General features: G+C 45.3%; 1 long non-coding RNA gene across 1 annotated transcript in view; it reads left to right on the forward strand.

Annotated features, from left to right (window-relative positions):
- Positions 1 to 10,858, forward strand: part of LOC134349178 (uncharacterized) — a 104,988-nt gene extending 94,130 nt beyond the window's left edge. The window contains exon 3 of the long non-coding RNA XR_010018604.1: positions 10,586 to 10,858. This is a non-coding gene — a long non-coding RNA (uncharacterized LOC134349178). The remainder of the gene's footprint in view (positions 1 to 10,585) is intronic.
- The last annotated feature ends 3,370 nt before the right edge of the window (positions 10,859 to 14,228 follow it).

Here is a 14,228-nt window from a genome sequence, read left to right on the forward strand (position 1 = left end):
TAACTTCTGCCACCTCCAACGGGATCCCACCACTAAGCACATCTTTCCCTCCCCCCCCCCCGCATTCCGCAGGGATCGCTCCCTACACAACTCCCTTGTCCATTCGTCCCCCCCATCCCTCCCCACTGATCTCCCTCCTGACACTTATCCGTGTAAGCGGAACAAGTGCTACACATGCCCTTACACTTCCTCCCTTACCACCATTCAGGGCCCCAAACAGTCCTTCCAGGTGAGGCATCACGTCACCTGTGAGTCGACTGGGGTGATATACTGCGTCCGGTGCTCCCGATGTGGCCTTTTATATATTGGTGAGACCCGACGCAGACTGGGAGACCGCTTTGCTGAACATCTACGCTCTGTCCGCCAGAGAAAGCAGGATCTCCCAGTGGCCACACATTTTAATTCCACATCCCATTCCCATTCTGACATGTCTATCCACGGCCTCCTCTACTGTAAAGATGAAGCCACACTCAGGTTGGAGGAACAACACCTTATATTCCGTCTGGGTAGCCTCCAACCTGATGGCATGAACATTGACTTCTCTAACTTCCGCTAGGCCCCACCTCCCCCTCGTACCCCAGCTGTTACTCATTTTTATGCACACATTCTTTCTCTCACTCTCCTTTTTCTCCCTCTGTCCCTCTGAATATACGTCTTGCCCATCCTCTGGGTCACTCCCCCCCATCTTTCTTCCCGGACCTCCTGTCCCATGATCCTCTCGTATCCCCTTTTGCTTATCACCTGTCCAGCTCTCGGCTCTATCCCTCCCCCTCCTGTCTTCTCCTATCATTTTGCATCTCCCCCTCCCCCTCCAGCTTTCAAATCCCTTACTCACTCTTCCTTCAGTTAGTCCTGATGAAGGGTCTCGGCCTGAAACGTCAACTGCGCCTCTTCCTATAGATGCTGCCTGGCCTGCTGCATTCACCAGCAACTTTGATGTGTGTTCCCCACCACTAAGCACATCTTTCCCTCCCCACCCCTCTCCGCTTTCCGCAGGGATCGGTCCCTCCGCGACTCCCTTATCCACACGTCCATCCCCACTTACCTCCCACACGGCACTTATCCCTGTAAGCGTAAATGCTACACCTGCCCCTACACCTCATCTCTTGCAAATATTCAGAGCCCCAAAGAGTCCTTCCAGGTGAGACAACACTTCACTTGTGAGTCTGTTGGGGTCATCTATTGCATCCGGTGCTCCCGGTGCAGCCTCATCTACATCGGTGAAACCCGACGCAGATTGGGGGACCACTCCGTCGAGCACCTCCACTCCGTCCACCACAACAGACAGGATCTCCCGGTAGCCACCCACTTCAACTCTGCTTCCCATTCCCATTCAGATATGTCCATACATGGCCTCCTCTACTGCCATGATGAGGCTAAACTCAGGCTGGAGGAGCAACACCTCATATACCGTCTAGGTAGTCTTCAGCCTCTTGGTATGAACATAGAATGCTCCAACTTCCGGTAATTCCCTCCCCCTCCCTTCCTCTATCCCTATTTCACTCTGCCCCCTCCCCCAGCTCCCTCATGGTTCCGCCTCCTTCTACTACCCATTGTTTTCAGAGCTATGACGTCAATGCCTCCCCTCCCCCACCCCTTTGTCTTTCAAATTACTGGTCTTTCAACTGAAGCTACAAGCATTCTTCAAATCCTTCCCCATCTTTCATTCTTTAGTCCTGACGAAGGGTTCCGACCCGAAACGTCGACTATCGTTTCTAACTGATGCTGCCCGACCTGCTGAGTTCATCCAGCGAACTGAAAGTGTTGCTTTGATTTGAATGTATTTCTTTGTATTTACTGTGAATAGCCGCAATAAAATTAATCTCAGGGTCGTACGTGGTGATATATACGTACATTTAATTTGAACTTTGAAGTGACAATTACTCCAAATATTCCAATTCCAGTAGCTGTCAATTATCAGGTTGTCCTCTCCACATCCGTTCAGTGGCTGCAATATTTCTTTTGAACTGTGATACTCTGAGCTCGGCATAATCTTCAAAATGCAGTCACAGAAGTGTAAAAATAAAGTTAAAAGACTGACTGACAGTTTTGGCTCAATATTGACATTTCACTACATTTGATTTGTTTTCCTCGTTTCCACCAAGGTCCAATTTATTTTCAATCGGGATTCTCATCTTTCCTTTTAAGTAATTGTTTCTTCGTGGAATTTTGATCCAATTTAAAGAACACTGAGTGTTTTGCTAAATTATACTTCTTCCGCCAATTTCCAAGTCCATTCATATTATCCTACAATTTGTCCAGTTCAGCACTGGAGCCTATCAGCATTGTGAGCTTCATAATGTCCATAAAACCAACAATTGTGCTCTTGTCCCAGCCCCAGATCTTCGTGTTAAACATAAGAGCTCTGCAACACGTATCTGTGGGACCCCAAGCTACTGATCACAACTGCACACTGCTCTTTCTGATCTAGGAGTCAGCCAGTTGTGCAATATGCCTCTCACTTTCTTTAAAGCTATATAAGGCTATACAAGGGCAGCAAGTTAGCGAAGCAGTTAGTACAATCACGTTACAGCACCGGCAATCATCAGTGGGGGTTTGATTTCCGCTGCTGTCTGTAAGGAATTTGTACATGACCACATGGTTTTTTTCTGGGTGCTCTGGTTTCCGCCCATGTTCCAAAAGCCTGCAAATTAGGGTTAGTGAGTTATGGGCGTGCTATGTTGGCACCTGAAGTGTGGTGACACATAGGGGCTGTCCTCGACACAGTCCTTGATCTGCGTTGATTGTTGACACAAAGCAATGTATATCACCGGATATTTCAATGTTTCGATGTACATGTGACAAATAACGCTAATCTTTCATCCTTACTCCTGAATCTTTAACCCAGGAGAAATAAATACCACATCTATTGCTTTACCGTTTGCATTTTCTTTGCCAACCCCCAACTGGCAAGACATCCGATTCATGAGCCCACAAAGCTATCTTTAATGTACTTATCTACAATAAGAGTTTCAATAACCTTACCCGAAATGAACACTTAAATCAATGACTGGAGTTATTTCTCCCCCTACTTTAAAAATAGCAGTACCATCTGTCTTTCTGCAGTCCCCAGACAACTCTCTGGTATTCAGTGGTCCTGGAAGATTCGTGCCAGAGTCCTTGGAATTTCCTCTCTTATTTCCTTAAGGATCCTCAGATGCATCTTATCCGGCCGGTGAGATTTATTTACCTTAAGGTTGCAAAACTGTTCAGCAAACACATTGGGTAGAGATGTGAATAGTGCCACAACCTACTTCTGCAAAACCCCTTAGTTCCCTTTCCAGATCAAATAGGTTGCCTTTGCCCTTGGTAAAAACTGGAGTAAAGAGCTTCTTTAGTGCTCTCACAGCCTGTTGCATTATTTATCAATGCACTCAGCTTTTCTCACCTCAGGACTCTGAGTCAAACCTTCGATTTTTCTTTTCATTGTATAAATATAAAGTAAAAGTAGTGGTAATCCCGTCCTGTGGCGGTGGGGGTTGTCAGATGAATGGGAGTTAACTACATCACCGCAGAAGGTAGCAAATCGTTGGAGTTCTCCATTCACAAGACGTGTGGTGGTTCAGTGACTGAGTACACCGGGGCGGATGGGAAACAGAAATGTGTGTGTGCAAGTCCTTGTATATACGTGTGTGTTTGTGTAAGGGGTGTGAATGCTTGTGCGCAAGCTCATGTGTATGCGTGCATGTATGTGTGTATGGGGATTTGCACTTAGTGCACGTGTGTGTTTTTGTGTTAGTATATGGGGGTGTGAATGTTTGTGCATGACGTTTGTGTGTGTGTGTGTGCATGTTTGTGTGTGTGTATGTTTGTGTGTGTGTGTGCATGTTTGTGTGTGTGTACGTTTGTGTGTGCATGTTTATATATGTGTGCGTGTGTGTGTGTGTGTGTGTGTGTGTGTGTGTGTGTGTGTGTCCACGTTTAGAGTGTAATGTCCAAGCTTATTAAACCTGAGCCTCGCAACACACACAAAACACTGGAGGAACTCAGCAGGTCAGGCAGCATCTATAGAGAAGAGCTTTGGGCTGAGACTCTGCATCATAAGTCTAAACCTGTTTGTTCTTCAATTGCCTTGCATCTCCTTCTCCTTTGACCAAGTTCAACAGTCTCCGCGGGTTAAAGGAATTCATGCAGAAGCACCTTCCATCCCTCAGAAAAGGAGATATTATCCTTGACCCCAATGAACACAAAGCAGTTCTGGCCTTTGGTACAAGTCACAATGACAACAGACATGCTTTGTATTTATAGAGCACCTCAAATATACTGAACACCCAGGATGATTCACAAGGACATTATCAAAACCAATTGTCACCAAGCCTCAGTCAGTGGTTTCCTGAGCCTGTGATGCTTGTCTGGTGTTCCTCCAAGGAGCGATCCTGGACACTGCACATCTGCCATCTTCCCCTCGGCAATATGTTCCAAAGCATGGCACCATTTCCATATGAATACTCTTAACTTTCAGTGTTATCTCACTACTTACTCTCTCAGGCAAACATCTATAGAGAGAAATAAACAGTTGATGTTTCAGGCCAAAATCTTCCGTGAAGAAGGGTCCTGATGAAGGGTTTTGGCCCGAAATGTCAAATGCTTATTCCTCTCCATAGATGCTGCCTGACCTGGTGAGTTTTTCCAGCATTTTGTGTGTATTGCTTGGAATCTAAATTGCCAGGTAGGTGGAAGGGAGGAAAAGGGGCTTGTTTTACTGTTGTTGTGCTCTGTTTTAACACCTTAAGACATAGGAGCAGAATTAGGCCATTCAGCCCATCGAGTCTACTCTACTACTCCATCAACCCTCTCAACCCCATTCTTCTGCCTTCTCTCTGTAACTTTTGACACCCTGATTAATCAAGACCCAATCAACCTCTGCTTTAAATATACCCAATGACTTGGCCTGCACAGGCGCCTGTCACAATGAATTCCACAGATTCACCACTCTTTAACTATTTAACTATTTATGGTTCTATTACGATTTATTATTTATGATGCAACTGTAATGAAAACCAATTTCCCCCGGGATTAATAAAGTATGACTATGACTAAATCTGAAGCTCTGCCCTCTGCGCCAATTTGTCAGCTTCATATTCATCCCCCAAATCATCCTATTCTTGCCTTCACTGGCACGTAGCATAGGCAGCAATCCAGAGATTATTACCCTGAAGGTCCTACTTTTCTGCTTTCTGCCTAACTCCCTATGTTCTCTCTTCAGGACCTCCTCCCATTTCCTACCTATGTCACTGGTACCATTATGCACCACAACTTCCAGCTGTTCACCCTCCCCCTTTAGAATGCTGTGACTTGACCTCTGACCCTGGCACCTGGGAGGCAACCTACTTTCTGGGTGTCTCTTTCACATCCACGGAATCTGCTTTCTGCTCCTCTAATTATGGAATCCTCTATCACTATTGACTCCTCTTTTCCCCGCATCCCTTCTGAGCCACAGAGCCAAACTCAGTGCCAGAGATCTGGACGCTGGGGTTTCCCACTGAGAGATCATCTCCCCCAACAGTATCCAAGGCGATACACTTATTATTAAGGGGAATGCCACAGGAGTATTCTTGACCTGAACCAACACGCTGACGTCATGTGGAGGCTTGTTTGCTTCAAGGACTCCATCAGGTGATGCCAGCTCAGGGCCCCCCATTTTGGAATGGCTGTGGACGAGATGCCAGACGAAGATTGATCCAACCCCGGCACCCAAACGAGCTGCCCCTCCCGGGCCACACTTCATCATAAACCCCAGCTTGCCTCTGTGGTGCTACGACTCAGGACGGTCTCCACCTGGTCCAAACATGCCTTCTCACTGAGACGCAAGACGACTTTGCCGCGGTGCATCGAGGCAGCCACGAGCTGGAGGAGTGGCTTGACAAAAACCATCCGGAGAGAAACACCTGCCATACCAAACAATATTGGCCCCATGCCAACTTCAGCCCACTGACAAGAAGTTGAAAGCTCTCGAACTCTTTTCAAACCGTGCACTGCATTACCAACAAATGGCCTCTTACACTGATGTCAGTCCGCTGACCATTTTTGTTATGTTCTGTGTTTTCTGCTGAGAACTGTGAGAATTGTGCATATGCTATGTTGGCGTCGGCTGGCTACACCCAGTGCAGTCTTGGGAGTGTTGGTCGTTAACACAAATGGCACATTTTACTGTGTGTTTCAATGCATATGTGATAAATAAATTTGAATCCAGTATTGGAAGAGGAGAAATCTCCTCCACCAGAATACAGGGAACATCATAGTCATCATCAGTGGTGTCTTTCTTCACAACCAAATCCACCTCTCTCCCTGGCATCAATCCGAAACTGAACCAAACTGTTCACAATCTTGGTATAATGATTGACTTCATTGAATGCTGAACCACATATCATTACTGCTTTCATTAAACCATTATTAATTCCATAACATTGCCTGACTCCACTTCTCCCTCAGGTTAGTTCATAGACCTACAGAGTCATACAGTGCAAATCAAATCCTTTTCCTGTGTACTGCCATCAATATCTATCTGTACTATTCTCATTTTTCAACTCACAGCCATGGGTTTCTATGCCATGGCATTTCAAGTGGTCATCTAAGTACTCTCAAATGTTGTAAGAATTACGCCCTTCTCCACACCCTCAGACACTGCATTTCATATTTCAGTCACCCTCTGGACAAAATATTTCTTCCTCGAATCCATTCTAATTTCCTACCATTTACCTCTTTCCTTAAGCTTATGTCCTTTGGATATAAACACCTCCTCTCAGGGGAAATGTTTCTCAATATCTATTTATCTCCCTCAGGATTTAGGATACTTCAGTCAAACATTCCCTTAATTGATTGTGTGGGAGGCATTGATCATGTGGATAGTCAGAGGCTTTTTCCCCAAGGCTAACACAAGAGGGCACAGTATTAAGGTGCTTGGAAGTAGGTACAGCGGAGATGTCAGGGGTAAGTTTTTTAAGCAGAGAGTGGTGAGTGCTTGGAATCGGCTGCTGGCGATGGTGGTGGAGGTGGATACAATTGGGTCTTTTAAGAGACTCTTGGATAGGTACACAGAGCTTAGAAAAATAGAGGACTGTGTGTAACCGTAGGTAATTTCTAAAGTAAATATATGTTCGGCACAGCATTGTGGGCTGAAGGGCCTGTATTGTGCTGTGGGTTTTCTATGTTTAGATTTCTCTATTGCAAGGAAAACAAAGCCTGCCTATCCAGACTCTTCTTATAGCCAAAATGCTCCAAGACAGCAACTTCCCAATGAATCTCCTCTGCACTCTTTCCTTTGCAAAGTGTGGTGACTAGAACTGTAACAGTACTCCAACTGTAGCCTAACTAATGTTTGATATAGAATCCCTGCTGTTATATTTCAATGTTCTGACTAAAACAAACAAATATCTTCAAAATTGAGGGAAAGTCAAAGTAAATTTATTACCAAAGTACATCAATACCACCTTGAGATTCATTGAACTGTTCCCACAACTTTTGGACTCACTTTCGATGTCTCCTCACCTTATGTTCTTGATATTGATGCTTACCTATTCATTATTATTATTTATTTATTTTTATCCTTGCACAGTTTCCTTTGGTTCCTTAAAGTCGTTATAGCCAGGGATGGTAGTGGGGATAAGCTCCCATTTCCTGTTAAATGCTCCCAATTACAAGAATCTCTAATAGTTTCTGACAACTCAGTTCAGATCCTGGCCTTCATGTGTGGCTTAGCTGCGAAGCCTGTTTCTACTGACAGGAGCGGGAGCAAAGTCACATTACTGCTACCTTAAAAGCAGTCGCTTGGGGCAATTGGGTTTTGTCAGCGGTGGTTGGCAGCTCATCTAGGAGAAGGATAACTGATCTCAAAACCTCCACTGCCTTGCGGCTATACCCACTCATGGGGAAGGCCTCGCCAGTAATGCATCTCTTGACATCAGTTCTCCTGCACTTGTGCTGGCAAGTAAAGCCAGCCCCACCCTCGTGCCACTTCCCACCAACCACTCAGAGTGGTTACTTCTGTGAGGGAATAGAGAACTGCTGGCATATGCCCAACTGAACCCTGTCGGGGGTCAAGAGGGCAGAAGAGGGGAGTAAAAAACAACCGTAAAGTATGATTTTATAAAGCTTCTAAATTATATTGGCACCGCAGCATAAAATCTGGCAACTGACTGACAGTATTTAGTGTCTGGACTCTGAAAACCAGATAATTGGGGAATATTTGGGGCTTGGATCAGGAATTTTCTGTTTAAATATTATGGTTGGAGGAGAAATTTTATACAATGGAACTGAATGGGAAGTGGTCTAGAACATTGCTGTTCCTGGTCCAGGAATGTGCTTGGATTAGCTGTGCACTGATTTGGAGCTGTTTTTAGTAGTTAAGCAGGATGCTATATTTTTCTTCTCTTTCTGCCGTAAGGGAAAGATATTACTTTTGCTAGTCTTTGCCTTCTAGTGTCATCCCTTCTAGTCCAAAGGCATGGATTCCCCTCTCTGAAAAGTTCCGCAATGGTCAGCTCCAATAGCTCACCCATTCTCCCTCAGTCCTCAAGGATGCGTGCTTAGCCCCCTGTTCTACTGTCTCCACACTCATAACTGTGTGGCTGGGCACAGCTCAAGCACCCTGTATAAATACACCAGCAATGTAATTGCAGTTGTGGAAACCCAGATGGCAGTGAAATGGCAGACGGGAGTGAGATACTGACTGAGTGGTGTCACCAGAGTGTCAGGAAGACCAAGGAACTGATCATGCACTCCAGGAGGGGGAAGTTGGGAGAACACACGGTAATCCTGATTGAGATGACAACGGTGGAAAAGGTGAGCAGATTCATGTCCCAGGGCATCAACATCTCAGAGAACCCACCATATTGATGCAATCATGACCAAGGCATACCTGTGTCTGTACTATATTAGGAGTTTGAGGAGATTTGGTGTGTTCCAAAGAATCTATCACATTTCTACAGATCTTCTGTGAAGAACATTCTGATTGGTTGCATCTGACATGGAGGAGCCAAAGCACAGGGCCATACGAGACTTCTGAAAGTTGTGGACTCAGTCAGTGTCATTATGGGCATAAGCCTCCCCACCGTCAAGGACATCTTCAGGAGGGATGCCTCGAGGAGGGTCCGTCCATCATTAAGGACCCTCACGATAGAAGACATGCCCTCTACTCATTGCTACCACCAGCAGCCTGAAGTTGCACATTCAACATTGTGGAAATAGCTTCTTCCCCTCTGCCATCAGGTTTCAGCATGGCCCATGAATGCAACCTCACAATTCCTCTTTTGCACTATTTCTTTTTTATTGAAACTTATAGTAATTCGTTCTGCCTGCACTGTATTACTGCTACAAAACAACAACTTTCACAACTGATGTCAGTGACCATAAACCTGCTTCTGATTCCAATTTGATTTGATTCAAGGACTTTACAGTTCATGTTCTCATTTTTTTTTAATTTACACAATTTGTCTTCTTTTACACATCGGTTGTTTGTCCAGTCTTTCTTTATGAACAGCTTTTCATACAGTAAATTCTATTGCATTTCTTTATTTTCCTGTAAATGCCTTCAAGAAAAAGAATCTTAAGGTAGGATATTGTGACATACCGTGTCACAATAAAAATTATTCACCCCTGCCCCCCTGGAAGTTTTCATGTTTTATTGTTTTACAACATTGATCACAGTGGATTTAATCTTGCTTTTTTTTAACATTGATCAACAGAAAAAGACTCTTTTGTGTCAAAGTGAAAACAGATCTCTACAAAGTGATCTAAGTTAATTACAAATATAAAACACAAAATAATTGATTGCATAAGTATTTAACCCCTTTAATATGACACACCAAATCATCACTGATGTAGCCAATTGGTTTGAGAAGTCACATAATCAACTAAATGGAGATCACCACTTCATCAACTTTGCCTCCAACTTCCACCCTGCCCTCAAATTTACCCGGGCCTTTTCCAACACTGCCCTCCCCTTTTTCAATCTCTCTGTCTCTATTTCTAGAGACAGATGATCTATTGATGTCTATTATAAATCCACTGACTCTCACAGCTACCTTGACTGTACCTCTTCCCACCCTGCTACTTGTAAAAATGCCACCCCCTTCTCTCAATTCCTCCGTCTCCGCCAAATCTGCTCTCAGGATGAGGCTTTTCATTCCAGAATGAAGGAGGTGTCCACCTCCTTCAAAGAAAGGGGCTTCCCTTCCTCCACCATCAATGCCACCCTCAACCACATTTCTTCCATTTCACGCATGTCTGCCCTCACTCCACCCTCCCGCCACCCCACCAGGGATGTTCTCACCTACCACCTCACCAGCCTCTGCGTCCAGCACATAATTCTTTGTAACTTCCATCATCTCCAACTAGAACCCACCACCAAACACATCTTTCCCTCCTGCTCATTTCCTGCTTTCCTCAGGATGGTTCCCTACACAACTCCTTTGTCCATTCATCCCTCCCACTGATCCTCCTGGCACTTTTCCTTACAGGTGGAACAAGTGCTACACCTGCCCCCACACCTGTGTTATACAGCTCCCGTTACATGCACATGCTGTTCAACTCTTTGAGTGATTAAGCAGAAATTTTGAAGCTAATAACTCATCTTCTTCTACCTTAGGCCACAAACTTATCAATCGCCCTTGCGGTGGACCACTTGCTGGAGGTCCAAGATGCCGACTTCTACAAAGAAGGGATCTGTATGCTCTACGACTGCTGGACTAAGTGTGTAAATGTAGGAGGGGACTATGCTGAAAAATAAATGTGCTAGGTTTTCTAAAATTAACTCCTTCTACCTTAGGCCACAAACTTATCAATCACCCTTCATATATATACCTCGGGTGCCTAAGACTTTGCCATAGTATTGTACTGAGTTTATGTATTGCACTGTACTGCTGCCACAGAAAAAATCATGTCACATATGAGTGATGATAAACCTGATTCTGATATGGATTGAGAGTGGGAAAAGGATAGGGAGAGGGGAATCATGATTGGGAAACAGGGAAGGGAGAGGGAAGGGAGTGGGAAGCCCCAGGGAGATGTTCTGAAATGATCAATAAATCAATTATTTGGAATCAAATGACCTTCCCTGGTGTATCAGGGGTGGGTTTGTCTGCACCTGCATCACCCCACCCCAGAAACCCTTTTCTGCCACCTGCCCCACACCCCTCCATCTGTGTTCTACCCTCGCCATTCCCAACATCCTTCGCTCCTGCCAGATTTACAAACTCACTCCCCGCTTCATAGAAACGTAGAAAACTTACAGCACAATACAGGCCCTGTCGACAAATACAGTACTGTGCAAATGTCTTAGGCACCCTAGATGTATAAATATGGCTAAGACCATTGCATAGTTCTGTATTTGGGAAAGTATAGTGCACAGGTTTACATACTAATACAGAGTACATGGAAAAAGCAGGTTAGGTTGTGACTCAGCCAGAGGGTTTAATGCGAGAAGGATGTTTAGGTTTTGAACTGCTTGAAGATGATGTTTATTGGAATGGAACCGGGCATGAGGCACTTAGTCACAAGGAGGCACTGGAGAAGTGAGGGTTATTCACCTCAAAAGCAGAAGAGGGTATTTGATTGAGGTGTTCAAAAGATTAATGGGTTTGATAGAAGGACAGATTTAAGGAGCTCGGTTAAAGGTGCAGAGGTGACACAAGGAAACGTTTCTTTTTCTGTGCAGCCTGTTTATGATTTGGAATTCTGTCCATAATTGTAATGGAAATAGATTCATTAAGGATTGTTGATTGATTCTAAATGAAAAGGTATGCAAGATATGGAAATACATGAGGAGAGGTGAGACGAATTGGAGAGTTTTACCAAAAAGCTGGAAAATGGATGAATGGTTGAATGTCTTTTGTGCTCAATCATTTTAGAGAAAAACATTGAATACTCTGAGGAGCAGGAAACTTAACTAACCTACTCCTGCCTGATAAAGTTGTAACTGCTACCCTCACTGTGACCAGTTGGTTTGGGACAGGTGGATATTTACCCTCAGGGTTTTACTGATCACAGGGGCTCAGTTCCAAACTAGTGGTTGAACTTGCATTGAACTCCTATCGCGCAGATTTTATATGAACAATAATTATTAAAAATAATACTATTTTCATTTATGTTGAAAGGGTTTGTGCCTGCCATGATTCAGTGGTAGCACACTTGGAAGGCTGGAGGTGTCAGAGGACACAGCCTCAGAATAGAAGGATGTCCCTTTAGAACAGAGATGAGGAGGAATTTCTTTAGCCAGAGGGTGGTGAATCAGTAAAGTTATTTCCACAGACAATTATGGATGCCAAGTCATTGGGCATTGAAACCCAAAGCTCAATTGGAAGAGTGCAATTCGAAACCCAATGGCGGAGGCCTGGAGACTGAAGGCTGGAGGCCTGAGGCCTGGAGACTGAGGAGGGGAGGCCTAAGGCCTGGAGACTGAGGGCTGATGGCCTGCCCTGGAGCTGGAGCACTGTGGGTCTGGGTGGGAGGAAAGGAAAGGGGCTTGTTTTGCTGCTGTCATTTTGTTGCCTGTTGAGTTCTGTTCTGTTTTGTTTTGTTTTGTGTAGTTCTGCCGAGCATTGTGGGCATGTTATGTTGGTGCCAGAATTCATAGCGACTCTTGCAGGCTGTCTCCATCACATCCTTGGGTGTGTTGATTGTTAAGCCAAACAACACACTTCTCTGTATTTTTCAAAAAACATAAAGCTGAATTGTATGCTTAAAGCAGGGGTTGATAGGGTGAGAAGAGGAATAGTCCAGGTAGCTGTGAGAGTCAGTAGGCTTATAACAGACATCAGTAGATAAGCTGTCTCCAGAGACAGAGACAGAAAGATATACAAAGGGGAGGGAGGTGCCGGAAATGGACCAGGTAAACGTGAGGGCAGGGTGAAAGTTGGAGGCAAGGTTAATGAAGTCAACGAGCTCTGCATGCGTGCAGGAAGCAGCACCAATGCAGTCGTCGATGTAGTGAAGGAAAAGTGGGGGACAGATACCAGAATAGGCACAAACATAGATTGTTCCACAAAGCCAACAAAAAGGCAGGCATAGCTAGGACCCATACGGGTGCCCATAGCTACACCTTTAGTTTGGAGGAAGTGGGAGGAGCCAAAGGAGAAATTATTAAGAGTAAGGACTAATTCCGCTAGAAGGAGCAGAGTGGTGGTAGAGGGGAACTGATTAGGTCTGGAATCCAAAAAGAAGCGTAGAGCTTTGAGACCATCCTGATGGGGGATGGAAGTATATAGGGACTGGACGTCCATGGTGAAAAAAAGGCGGTGGGGGCCAGGGAACTTAAAATCATCAAAAAGTTTAAGAGCGTGAGAAGTGTCACGAACATAGGTAGGAAGGGATTGAACAAGGGGGGATAAAACCAAGTCGAGGTATGCAGAAACGAGTTCGGTGGGGCAGGAGCAAGCTGAGACAATAGGTCAGCCAGGATAGGCAGGTTTGTGGATCTTGGGTAGGAGGTAGAAACGGGAAGTGCGAGGTGTGGGAACTATAAGGTTGGTAGCAGTGGATGGGAGATCCCCTGAGCGGATAAAGTCGGTGATGGTGTGGGAGACAATGGTCTGGTGCTCCTTAGTGGGGTCACGATCGAGGGGTAAATAAGAGGAGGTATCCGCGAGTTGTCGCTGTGCCTTGGCAAGGTAGAGGTCAGTACACCAGACAACAACAGCAGCCCCCTTATCGGCAGGTTTAATAATAAGGTTAGGATTAGTGCAGAGGGAGTGGAGAGCAGAGCGTTCGGAAGGAGTGAGGTTGGAATGGGGACAAGGTGCAGTGAAGTCGAGACGGTTGACGGTTGATGTCCCGTCGGCAGTTAGCGATAAAGAGATCCAGAGCAGGCGGGTGTCCATGAAGAAGAGGAGGGTTGAAGACGGGAGAAGGGGTCATCGGTGGGGGTGGAAGAGTCCTTGCCGAAGAAGTAGGCTCGGAGACGGAGACGGCGGAAGAAGAGTTCTGCATCATGGCGAATGCGGAACTCGCTGAGGTGTGGGCCAAGGGGGACAAAGGTGAGGCCCTTACTGAGGACAGAGCATTCTGCCTCCGACAGTTGAAGGTCAGAGGGGATGGTAAAGACCCGGCACGGATGTATTGGAACCTGTCTGTTTTGAATAGAACATTGCCATGGTGACTTCCGATTTACTTTTCATCATGGATGGATGAGTGTTGCTAATGTCAATATCTGCCCACAAGTAAAATTCCTCACCTCTATCCATCACAGCGATGTTCCCTCTAATTTTTTTTACATCTGTACGGACTAACGATTG

This window comes from Mobula hypostoma, chromosome 7, assembly GCF_963921235.1.
Source record: "Mobula hypostoma chromosome 7, sMobHyp1.1, whole genome shotgun sequence".
NCBI lineage: Eukaryota > Metazoa > Chordata > Chondrichthyes > Myliobatiformes > Myliobatidae > Mobula > Mobula hypostoma.